This window comes from Ruditapes philippinarum, unplaced genomic scaffold (assembly GCF_026571515.1).
Source record: "Ruditapes philippinarum isolate M1 unplaced genomic scaffold, ASM2657151v2 ctg5776_1_1_1_1, whole genome shotgun sequence".
Classification (NCBI taxonomy): Eukaryota; Metazoa; Mollusca; class Bivalvia; order Venerida; family Veneridae; genus Ruditapes; species Ruditapes philippinarum.
Window position 1 is genome coordinate 17,515 of NW_026866708.1, and position 13,693 is coordinate 31,207.

Below are 13,693 nucleotides of genomic sequence, written 5' to 3' on the forward strand. Positions count from 1 at the left end.
ATTCTGATGCATGTGGGTTCATTTCAGAAATGTTTCTGAATATCAGTCTTGGTCTAACGTTGTAATAATGTTCTGAGGCACCGGCTTCAATCTTCAAATGTCTGGAATCGAATTCCTCGTAGCTGTGCCATTTGTTCAGGAAAAGGTCTATAGTCAATGGAAGCAAGGTCCGGACTGAAAGGTGCGTGTGGTAACAATTCCAAGCCAAGAAAGTCGATTTTTATCAAAGCCTTTCTTGCCGTATGGCACAGAGCGTTTTTTTAATGCAAAATTACACTCTCGAACGGGAAACGGCACGTTTTTTTTCTTAATGCAAATTCCTCCTCCGAACTCAAAATACCAAAATACAAACATACTGCGTTTCTCAATAGTTATCATTTGTCCATAGATCTTTGTGTAATATTATTTATAACTCATTTTAATCATGTTTTATCATTTTATCTTAGGATTTAAGTTTACAACAAACAATAATAATGTTTAAATTTACCTTTGGATAATACCGCGCATTCATGGTTTCCCATGCGGAGTTTTGTGTTGAAGAATCATTCTCTATTTGTCTATGGGGGGGGGGGGGGAGGGTGGTGTCTGCGGGGTCTTACATATGGATGACAGGGTCGTAGTGCCACAACCAAGTTTCATCAATCGTAACAATGCGGTTTACAAACGTATCAACTTCTAACTCCAATCGCCTTAGAAACGCTTCAGAACACTTAACATGACGTGCCTTGTCATGATCTTATAATAATCTCGGAACCCATCATGCGCTACTTTAGACATATTTAAATCGTTTGCAAGAATGTTATGCACAACAGACAGCGTAACACAAAGTTTCCTAGTAATCGCCCTCACAGTTAGGCGACGATCTTCCATATAACTATAGTTCGAACTCTTTCCACATATTTCGGTCTTACAACAACTGGTCCGGCCAGTCTGAAGCTCTGTTTTAATTGAAGTTACTGCATTCCAGAACCAATCGTGCCATGTATAAACAATTGGGATACTAGTTTTACGTTTTAAGCCGGTTTCTACCATATCTCGTGCCTATTTTGGTTTGAGACCCAATCCCGCGCATAATTTCAGCGACTCATATAAGCTCTAAGACCTATAGTCATGAAGTTAAATACACAAAATTTTAGTGTAACATATGACTTTTTGTAAAATCGGTGTTTAAAACAACCGTCTTGAACAAAGGCTCATAGTATTGTAAACAATTTAAAACTAGAAACATGTGTTAATATAGCTTTCAGAATATCAGCAAACTTCGTTTGTCTTAAACATGCATAACATGTTTTCGAATAACCTACCCTAGATAATTATTGATACATAGATGTTTGTCGCGTTCTAGGACGGCGTTATAGACAATACGTTCGCTTAAGTAAAAGAACTATGCATCGTATTAAACTCAAACCTTAACGCATCAGAGATATTTTTTCTTCAAAGGGAACAATTTATATTATGTTATCAAACTAAATTTAAAATAAATGATATATATTAATATCAAAATTTAAGTTTCTTTTAAAAATCAATAATTAAAGTTTTGATTAATGTTTTGAAAACTATATGGAAACATTTCCTCTGCAACAGAAATTTTCCAAAACGTGCATAAAGTATGTTAATCAGACAATTTTAAGTCCCTTTACATAAACTGTTTATACCATTTGATTGGAATAAAAAGTATATACAGCTGCATGCCTCCAATCACAATATTTTCAAGAAAATAAAACTTGAGAAAAATTTGCGCCGTGATAGTGCATTGTGATATTGTAGCTATAATGTTCAATGTTACTATTTTTCGGAATATGAAATAGTAAACCGCTATTAAACTAGAACTCCGCGAGTCGGATGTGTCGCCTTGTGAACAATATAGTTTAGGAGAAATGGCCAGGACAACAATGAAATTTGAAAATCAACAAAGGGCAATAACTCAAAAAATAAGAAATGCAGAGCAGCAGTTTCTGTGCACTGCACTTCTTATCAATAAGATCTATCATCCTATGAAGTTTCAAGTCTAAAGCTTTTATAATTTATGAGAAATGGCCTGGACAAAAATAAAGTATGAAAATTAACAAAGGGCAATAACTCAAAAAATAAGAAATGTAGAGTACCAGTTCTTGTGCACTACACTTTTTCTTAATGAGATCTATCATCCTATGAAGTTTCACGTCCATAGCTTTTATACTTTAGGAGAAATGGCCTGGACAAAAATAAAGTATGAAAATTAACAAAGGGCAACAACTCAAAAAATAAGAAATGTAGAGTACCAGTTCTTATGCACTGCACTTCTTCTTAATGAGATCTATCATCCTATGAAGTTTCAAGTCCATAGCTTTTATACTTTAGGAGAAATGGCCTGGACAAAAATAAAGTATGAAAATTAACACAGGGCAACAACTAAAAAAATAAGAAATGTAGAGTACCAGTTCTTATGCACTGCACTTCTTCTTAATGAGATCTATCATCCTATGAAGTTTCAAGTCCATAGCTTTTATACTTTAGGAGAAATGGCCCGGACAAAAATAAAGTATGAAAATTAACAAAGGGCAATAACTCAAAAAATAAGAAATGCAGAGTACCAGTTCTTGTGCACTGCACTTCGAGTCATTATAAGACGCATGCATACCAAGTTTGAAGTCAATCCAACACATAATGACTGACTTATGCTCCGGACAAGCTTAAGGAGACAACGACGCCGACAACGACGCCGACGACGACAACGACGCCGACACCGCCGACAAAAGTAATCCCTATATGTCGCCTTTTTCAAGGCGACACAAAAACAATAATCGGTTTGTACATTATACAGTTTAAATGATTAAAACGGAATGAACCATTGCTCAAAGCATACCAGTTTTTTGTAGACTTGTTCTAATTATTTAAGACTTAAAATGCGATGCATTAGTTTCAATATGACACACTTAAATGGATACTGCCAGCAATTATTCTCAACACTGTGGAGAGGTCTCTCGAATTAATAAGATTTGAACAGTTCTACATGTACACCGTCTGCCTCAAGCTAATCAAAGTGAATTACTTAATATCACACGATAAAAAATGGACTTCAAAAATCAACAAGGGACGCGTAAATGGACACGCCCAACTGCAATGTTGTCGGGTTACCTGTTTTTGCAAAATACCATTATCAATTTACTAACTCACTACCAGTCATATACATGCTCTTGCAGGGTAAACACATCAAATTGCAATATTGTTCGCTACATGTAATTTCTGATTGTGGTCTTATTAAAGTGTATATTTTGTTTTCTTTCCGGAACTGCACATAAGGGAAATAAACTTAATAAATGCGTTCTCCCGTGCGAGTTTAACACGGTGAGAGTTAATATTGCATCATACCTATAATATAACAGGTCAATAAAAGTCCTTTTCAAACCTTAATTCAGTATTAATAACTATACCATTTACATATAGATTTAGGTATTCATCATTTACACCAGAAATATATTCGATATAAACAGAAAGGCATGTTGTGTCCTAACAGAGGTTTAAGTGCAGGGCATTTTTTAGAAGTTTCGAGGTTTTACGACGTTCATTTCCAACAACACTTGTTATAACCACTCGCAACTTTTTTTCCGATGGTTTCAGTCATACTCAGGATGAAAATTAATCATTGGTAAAGCCACATGGAAGTAATCTAAACAGGAAGTTGGGATACATAAGGTCGTACAAATGTAACAATACAAACGTTTGTGTCTTCATTGTATTGTCACGTGCAAATCTCAATGTTTTCTTCTGTGAACAAATCTTTGGGATAAGATTTATGCAGCTCTCGGCTAATAACCCTTCTCAGTACTAGCGCTGTATAGAGAAAATAAGTAAGAACACGATTAAAGACATTGCACTAGTTTGAAATGTCTAAAAGTCTATTCAGAACTGAAATATATTATGAACATGATTTTATATTGTACTTTTATATTTTCGTTATTGACTAAGTTTGATTGTTAATTTGATTTGGTTTTATGCCACACCGACACAGTATAGGTCATATGACGACGTTCCAGTTTTTACAGGATGAGCGCTTTTTTAGACTCGAACGGGCATCTGGTTAGAACCACCGACGTTCGATAAGCTGGAATTAATTGAATTTTGTTAATAAAGAATAAACATATCAGTATTGACAGAAAATGCTATGTACAAAGTACAATTAGAAGAGTCAAATTAGTCGATGTAAAGAAATATCATGACATCAAGCTAAGAATAATATGTCACAGGTAATGTAAAATGATCATGACTTGTTCAGGGCTAAACAAATGGCAGGATTTAACAGTACAGCACACATTTTAACTAAAATGTATATTTCAAAATGTGTGGAGGTTACTATTTCTTTAAACGTAATAATTACACCATTTTTGTTCAGATGATTAATTCTATATATCTATCACAATAATTCTACTGCATTACTCACAGAGTAAGAAGTATTTATGTATACTCTGACATCTTATTGCTAATTTACGTGGATTGTAAGTGGCGCTAGCAATGTGTAGAAAACTTTCCTAGGACTTTACCTCGTCTTAACTCTTTTTTATATTTTTTCCGTATATATGAATACATAAGACTTTTATGCGGTTGAATAGCAGTTATCAGCATATTACACCGGAACATAATCAATTTCAAACACAGAATACAAATAAATATTCCGATCAAATATCGCAATGCACAGTAAAACATTGATCTAAAAATGAAAATAATTATCATACATGGACACAAATTATAATATATCATCTGAAATTAAATTATACAAGCTATATTGCTTAAGCAAATTTAACAAATAACTGTATGAATATAGTAGGTGGGGTAACAAACAAACGTGACAATTTACTAAGTTTAATGCATTTTGTGATAAAAGGATAACTTGATGTCAATTCCTTACAGAAATATAAATATTTGATGACTTTGCTAAGGGACTCCTCAGATGTCAAAAACCTAGAGAAAATCACATTATCTTAATAGTTGTATTCATAACATTGATCAACTGGAACACTTAAAACAGGAATATATGTAAGACATGATTAAGGAAATCTACTCAGAAATGAATTACAAATATAATTGTTGTGCTATTTTTGGCATCATAATTTGAGCAAAAAGTGTTGTATTAAATTAAAATAACTATTCTGAAAAAAAAACGACTAACGAATTAGCTCAGATTTTACACATAAGTTTTTTATCTAAATGGAATACCTATCTCAAAGAATTATTTCCAGTCCCGTCATGTCAAATTACCTAAGTGATTAAAATTAAGTCCTTTATTTCGGTTCTTCTAAACATTTTACAGCTCTAGTGAAATTACTTTAATTCCTTTTTCAATTACATTTACTGGTAATTGTCATTTTTAGATCCAAAGTTTTTTAAAGATTTTTCTCTGGATTTCCTATAACACTGTAGACTATTTTGTCAATATGAATTTTTGTTTTCACTGTATGTCAGGTCTATATGTTAGATAATTTGATATAATTAAGCATTCTGCTATAACATAATATTGCCTACACAAATACAAAGAAATTTAACATTTTATCATAAGAAAATAAGAGGACAATTATTTAGTTAACTTTTGCCATGGCCTGATTTTTATAAAAAAAAAAATCATTAAACACGTGATAAACCACGTGATAAGTCTTTCTTTGTTAGTTACGCATGCGCTGTTGAATATTAAGTGTGTCCTTATCGCAATGGCGGAGTTAAGCCCTGGAATTCAATCTTCGTGAAAAATATTTCAGAAAATTAAGGTAAAAATTATTTATTTTATGAGATGTTTTTTAACAAATTATACAGCTTGTTCATTCCATACTGATGGATAACATAAAATGACTCACAAAATGAATGTATTAAACAGAATCACCATCAGTTTGGAATTCTTTTTAAATTGAACATTGTGTTCATGACAAAAAAAAGGGTGTTGTTGTATAGTTTTAATCATAAGTAAACTTTGTAATATAAATAAGTTTAAAGTACATAACCCATTGTATATACATGTACCTATATTATATATAAATGTATAGAAGAGTATACGTTATGTACAGGTCCTTTTTTAATTGGCACCTTTTCTGAAAACCGCATATAACATAAAAAAATCTTGCCAAATACCATGAATTGCCCGTGTTGTATGATTAATTCACAAAGATTGGGTAAAATATATGTTGGTGTTTGCATTTCTCTTTACGTTTATCATGCAATACTTTACATCTTTCCAATTATGTGGAAATTGTATCATAAATAAAAATAAGTATAAAATAATAATATTTTTCCTAGCCCATGGTTTTATTTAAGAAATATATCGGTCTGAGAGCTGTTTATCGGCTATTGAACACCGGTATGGAGTTTTGATGTGTATGCATTGATTTATTTTTTCGCATTAAAACGACAAAAAATACTTTACTTTTTGCAAAAACAGTGAACATCTAAAAAGACGGTTATCAACTTAAGAATCTTAACCTCTCTAATTCAATGCAAACTGAGCTACTTTTTCAAACTTTACTGTTTACATTACTTAATATCACTTGTCACTCACCGCTGAGGATTCGAATCCCGACGAGAACTTCTGACTATTATATTTTATTTTGTAAATATTTTGCTTTGTTATTTAAGATGTACTCTATTTTTAAGTCTTTTTACTTGTTTATGCTAAGTGAAAGTCTTGGATTTTATTTGATGAGATAAAATCCAAATCATTCATAGTATATCACTTTTACTGTTGACTTCAAACCACTTGCCCCTCACCGCTGTGGGTTCGAATCCCGACTTTGGATTATTTCATGTGAGGAAGCTATCCAGCTAGCTTACGGAACGTCGGTGGTTCTACTCGGGTGCCCATTCGTGCCTGATAAAATGCACAGAGGGGCACCTGAGGTCTTTCTCCACCAGTAAAGCTGGAACGTCGCCAAATGACCTATACTGTGTCGGTGTGACGTAAAACCCAAATAAAAAAAATATATACTGTTGCTCACAAAGCTTTGCCGAACTATTTGTGGCATATGTATTACGTTATGATTTTATAAATTTCCTTAAACACGTAATGCATATATTGTTCTTGAAAGCATATTTCTCGATTAAAATAAAATTACTACACAAAAATATCAAAACTCTTCACCGCAACTTTGACGGTATTCAGCAGTTTTAATATATATGGACAGTTATGCCTCATTGTGTAAATATTAAAGAAAAAGTTTTTTGGTAACCTTGAAATCATGACAAAATACCAACTCAGTCATATATTTCTAAATTATATGAAGTACCATAAGAAAGGCAATTTGAAGGAAAATTATGAGATGACAAACCTAATTTCATGTATTTAAACGACACTTGATTTATTGTCTTTGCAACAGGAAAGACTTTGATGTATACTTACTTAAAACAGTTAAACAATTATCATATTTATCCTTTTGGTTGTTATTTCATTTCAAGTCTGAGTAGTTCTCCTTATCTCTGATATATAATACTTGGAATGATGAACACTTAAATCTAAATGGAAAAAGGAAGATGTCACATCACGTGGATAGCATTGTTTATTATAACGGACACTGAAATTAAGAGTGTATTATTAAGAGAGTGTTGTAATGTGTAGTGGTTTGATGCTGTGTAGCGATGTGTACTTAAAAGGGCTGTAGATGTTGAATCCCATCCTGCTTTATATTAAATTGTAAAGGAAAAATGTTATGGAGAAATGTTTTTGCATTTTTACGACACTTCTTTTATTCGTGAAATTTGCTTTTCAACCGCATGCAGATATAGTCCGGGCAATGAGGATATTTTAAAAGCATGTAGGTCTTAACTTAAAGAGATTATTTGGTTAATACTCGTAATACTTGTGGTTAACATTTTAACAACCTGACACATTGGTTTAAGAAAATTGGGTGTGTGACAAATATCCTGAATATAAACGAACAGTCACAAATTGTAACACCCTTTATTACATTGTATCTTTTACGTTCATGTGATTTTTATTTATCTGTTGAGATCGAATATCTATTGTTCGTATTGGTAACTGAATGATTTATCTACCAATTACTTTCCTGATTTACCGATAGTTAAATTGTTTTTGCTTTTTTTATAATTCCAGCTAACTGAAGAAAGAGACGAAAAAAAAGCAAGACATCTGAAGTTCAAAAAAGCAATGAGTGATGAATTTAAGGTAGGTAAATATATGTATCATTTCAATACGTTAAACCGTTATACATGATATTACGTCAATATGCCAATTTTAGAGTTTATCAAAGTTTATCCAATGAGCTAGTTACGCGAGAAAGGAAAAACAATATAGATCTGAATTTATTGCTCTAACGCCTTTATCAGCGTTATTACGCCTTTTCTTTCGCGTTATAGCCTTTATTCGTGTAATTACGCCTTTGTTTGCATAACAATATCCTTTGTTTGGCGTAATAACGACTTTTTGCATACTATCATCCTTTGTTAAAATACTTTTCGTTTTGCGTTCAAGCGCCTTTCACATTATAAAGCCTTTTGTTCTGCGTTTTAATTCATTTTGATTTTTGTTATTACGCATTTTGTTTCACGTTATTACGTCTATTTCGGCTTTCGTAAAAAATTATTCTGCTTTTAATTTGCGTTATTAAGCCTTGTTTTTTTTGTGAAACGTCTTTTCGTCCTCGTAATATTTGATTCGCGTAAAAACACCATACCGATATTTTATTTCATTCCATGTGATACTATTAATAATATGCTCTTGCGCGTTTGACTATGGGATTGCCTTTTTGCTATTTTTCGTTTAATGTTAAGTAAGTTCTTTCAAGTTAGTGTATGTATACTAGTATATCTGTTGTCACTTGTATGATAACGCTCGCATTTTTGTATATTTCCACATTTTTCTTTCAACTTTCTTAATATTTCCAAAGGTATCAATCAGCACTAAAGCAGAAATTGATAACAAAAATTCTGTCAGGCCACGACAAACGTATCCATTTTCTTGTATTTAAATAAACACTGAGTGAAATAAAGATTTTTTTGTGTTTTTTTTTAAATAATGTGATTTATTATATACTTAAAAATGAAATATTGAGAAATATTGATGAAAATAAAATGCGTATTTTCATTTTCTGTATTTTCATTGTAAAAATTTATTTTTCACTGCAGTGAAACATATTTTCCGTATTTTCACTGGTGTCTTGCCGGTCTACTTTCTTTTAAATTCTGCCAGTACACAAAATTTAAGGTAAAGTCTTTCAAATTTTAATGTCAAAAAAGAGAAAAATGTAATACTATATAATAAACAGAAAATTCAAGTTTTTTCTATAAATACATGATTTATTTTCATCTTGTGGCATGAAAATTACCATATTTCACTCGTGGCTACCGCCACTCATGAAATATTTATTTTCATACCACTCGATGAAAATAAATCATGTATTTATAGACAAAACTTGAATATCCTCTATATATAGCGTAAGAATTTCGGTGTCAATGCCGTAATATAAGGCGATCACTTATTTTGTTTTGCATAATATTATAATTTTATGTGTTATAGGTTTGTAAAATTACAATTTTTGTGTGGGCCACATACACATCTCAGTTTGTATGGTTGCCTTTCAAGTTATTGTATGTTTACCAGAATGTGTTCCATTATTTAATTGAATAAATGGCGATACTCTTATTCAAATATGGTAGGCTCAGGCGTTTATTTTTTTTTTTGTCACAGTGATTAACTGCGACTTTGTTTGACAGCCTTCGAAATATGTCAAATGAATCATCTCCTGTGTGAGTATTTTTTATGGTCCTAACTTCTTTATTTTAACAGCATTGGAAAAAAGTACCACTGGGAAGAGTGGAAATAGATGATAAGATATGCTTTAAAGATGGAGATGGTAACCGGCGGTACGGAAATGTCACAACAAAAACAAATGAAAAGTTCCATCTAAAAGATACAGATACAGGGACGGAACATGAAACTAGATACGGACTCATGGTCCCATGCTTCAAACGTTTTCCCGATCTAAATTACGAGCAGGATCCTTCATTTGAACCGTTCATAAAATAATTAAGCATGCAGAACAGAAAAAGAAAACATACGAACAATGTTTAATACTAGAGTAATTGTATTATCAACAGACAAAAAAATATGAATATGTAAGAACATTTATTTCTCTGAACATAAATGAACATTTATTTTGAAATAAAGATGGACAACAACATGATGTCTGCGTATTTTTAAAGTTCGGGTATACTGAAAGAAACAAACACTCAGCTAAAACATGTGTCTGTTTTACTGTAATAAGAATGCTTCCATATACTTGTCAAATTCCATACGATAGCCAGGTTGTTCATCTCACGATCTTAAAAAGCAAATTTTCCTGTTTTTAATGAGGTTTAGAATCTAATGTCTGCTCATTCATTTTATAAAATGTGAGAACTATTCGATATGTTTGTCTGTTTAATTAATGTGCTACACGTTCGGTCGTATTTTGCTTGTATCAGGCGTTAGTTTCGCGTATTCCTTGGTTATTTTCACATTCATGCTTTTCGGATACACATAGTGTGAAACGAACAAATAAAACTGTCATAAGACGTATAGACATCAATAGGGTCCATACCATTAATTTAGATAACAAGATGACAATTTCTATTGCTAAGTACTTAATTTTTAGACAATTTCCAGATTACTACTCAAACATTGGTCGAAGTTTTTTTACACAAAACTGAAGATTTGGCTCTATCTTAATACATCCTCTAACTTTATATATGTACACTGTACATGCACGTTATCTCCCTCTTGCTTCTTAATTCAGTTATTTCACTAATTATGATATTCATCTTTTTATCATTTTCTTCAATGACTTTAATTATCACCGCAGTCTTCCATATTGTATTTGTATGACACGTAATGTTACTGCCGTAAATATTGTAAATGTGCTAGAAATACGGGATAATCCATATTAATGAATAACCTCGTGCATATCTTGTTGATTAGTACTATAAACAAATAAGTGAACACTTCAAACAAGTACATGAAAACATTTTTAATAATTTTGTCTGAAACTTCAAAACATGGTTAATTGAAATATAGCCCAATTTAATCTCCACAGTAACATTACAAAAAATCACAAGCCAATGGAAAAGAGTGACCACTCTATTTAATTATATTTTAAAAGTATATAAAAAATACCGACCCCTCCCCATGAAAGGAACTGAAATTGAACAATTTCAATATTAAATGTACGCAGATGCTTGGAAAGTATATATAAGTAAGGCCAAATATATGGAGTATGGCCAAAGATATTTTCTTTTGCTTACTTTATACAATGGGCAGTGTTAACGAATAAACTGTCGGTCTTTCATTAATATATGTAGTAGATTTTGTATCTAAAGTCATTTTTTCTTCAAACGTAATCTTCTTAGAGACCACTTGGCCAATATTGGTGGGGCATTTTTTGCATTAAATCATTGTGACTGATTTAGTTAGTGACATTACTATGTTCATCACTACCAAACTTGTTTAAGATTAATCATATTTTGGGGCCTCCCTTCTCCATGCTTATTACATGATTTAAAAAAAAGTTCTTTGAAACATCATGGTTAAAAACCTTATTATATTACCTTTTTATCCTATACCGCAACTGCATAAGTTATATTCTGCAGTCAAACTTTACTATTCATGCATGTGAATTGCATGTTTGGTGCTGTTTTTGTTTGTCATGAAGAGAATGATAAAGAAGTGTAGAATTGAAAATCTTACAAAACACAATACAGCTTAAAAGTATTTTTTTTATTTATAAACAGACAAAACATAATTACTATCGTAGATCTCTTACATTTTGATGGCATTAAAGAGGTCATTAATTTAGGTAGTTTTCTCAGTAACTATAATAAGAATAAAGCCTTTTTCATAGCATACAATATCAGTCTTATACCTAAGATACAAAACAAAATAAATATGAGACCTCCTTATTTAACTTCATTCATTTACCACTTTAATTTGTGTCGTAACTTTGTCGGGCATTGTGTTTAAACCAACGTCGTACTCATCTTATTTACAACGTTTACGGTACGTTATCATTCTAATCACTTTAACCTTTACATTTAATCATCGAATTAAAAAATGAAAAGTTTAATTATACAAATTCATTCTTCCTTCCTGTTCAAATTAAATCGGTGTTAGCCTTAAAATATTTTTAAAAAATAGATAATCACACAAGTGTCATTATCAATCTTATTTCAATGTTGGAGATTTAAAAGTTAGCTGGGTATCTAGGCAATTTATCCAAAAATACCTTGTCGGTATGTCTAAAAAAAAGAAACCTGCTCATCAGTATTACACAGTTCCAATTCTTTGCAAAATTGTAAATCAGGCAATCAAAAAACAACAATCTTTTACAGCTGATTACATTACAGGGAGTGAAAGTAATAACTTGAAAATAAAGCATTTAAGTTTAACAACCGTGGATGTAATAGATAAAACTTCCTGGGCATAAATTAAGAACATAAAAAAGACATAAAAGAAAGGACGGTTAAACAACAAATGATTAGCATTATCATTTTTCAACGCAATAACAAGGTACGCAATTTGGTCTATATGATATATATAACATGTTTTTGCCTATTTTTAAAATACAAAAAAGTAAATCATTTTTTTTAATATTTAACGTATTCTTATTTTTTCTTTATTTAAAGCAAGGAAGGTTCATCAAATGCAGCGACACGGGGCTGTTGAGAGTTAATTATGCTTTCAGAAGTGCCGATGGACTACATGTTGTGTTTCGGATTTGTAATGTTATAACAACCAGGACATAATAACAAAATGAAACTTCCGTCTTACTGATAACTGATCTTATTTAAAATGCGTCATGCGTCAACAATCATCTTCTTCTCTGAAACCGCTGGACAGTTATACTTCAAATTTGGTCTGTAGCATCCTTGTGACAGTCACACCTAAATTTGCTCATATGATTTCAATTGGCCACTTTTAGGCGTCAAAAGAGCTAAAAATAGAAAAACCTTTAGACATCTTCTTCCCCAGAACCAATTGATGGATGATCACCAAACTTTGTATGTAGCATTCTTAGGTAGTCTTTTATCAATTTGCTCATATTAATTTGATAGGCCCCTTTTAGGGGTTAAGGGAGCTAAAATAATATAAACCTTTAGACATTTTTTTTCTACAGAACTTATTGATGGATGATCACCAAACTTTGTTATTCGAATCATATAGTAATCTTTAATAAAAATTGCTCATGTTTATTTGATTGGCCCCTTTTAAGGACTGCTAAAGCTCAAATACCCCAGACCATCGCATTTCATAAAATAATAGTTAAATGAAAGAGAAACAACTCATGTTGGAATGTCTTTCATATTTGCTGATGAAATTATTTTAGGTTATGACCTTTGGCAAGAGAAAATAACTTGAGCACATTATACAGGATATATAAGGACTTAGTAACAAGCTTTGTTTGGTTTCATTTATATTCACTAAATTACATCACTGCATGCAGTGTTTTCTCTAGAGAGCGTTTTCTACGTTTTTGACGCATTGCTTTTGCATTTGACGCGGTAATATTATAGCCGTGCGTTTTCCGTGACGCATATTTTTGCGAGCGTCGTAGTATATATTTTTTTCTATAAATAGCGAGAATTTCATCAGCTGATAGGTCACATGATTTATCTTAGACACTTAAGTGATTAGTCGCGTTAAAAGCGCACAGATGTTTCAGATTGTGACGTCATTATCCGGGTAAAT

At 31.8% G+C, this 13,693-nt stretch overlaps 1 long non-coding RNA gene across 1 annotated transcript; it reads left to right on the top strand.

Moving 5' to 3' along the window:
- The first annotated feature begins 5,631 nt into the window (after positions 1–5,631).
- Positions 5,632–10,157, top strand: LOC132733431 (uncharacterized). The gene is made up of 3 exons (XR_009626164.1): positions 5,632–5,738; positions 8,069–8,140; positions 9,761–10,157. It is a non-coding gene; the product is annotated as an uncharacterized LOC132733431 (long non-coding RNA).
- Positions 10,158–13,693: the final 3,536 nt, after the last annotated feature.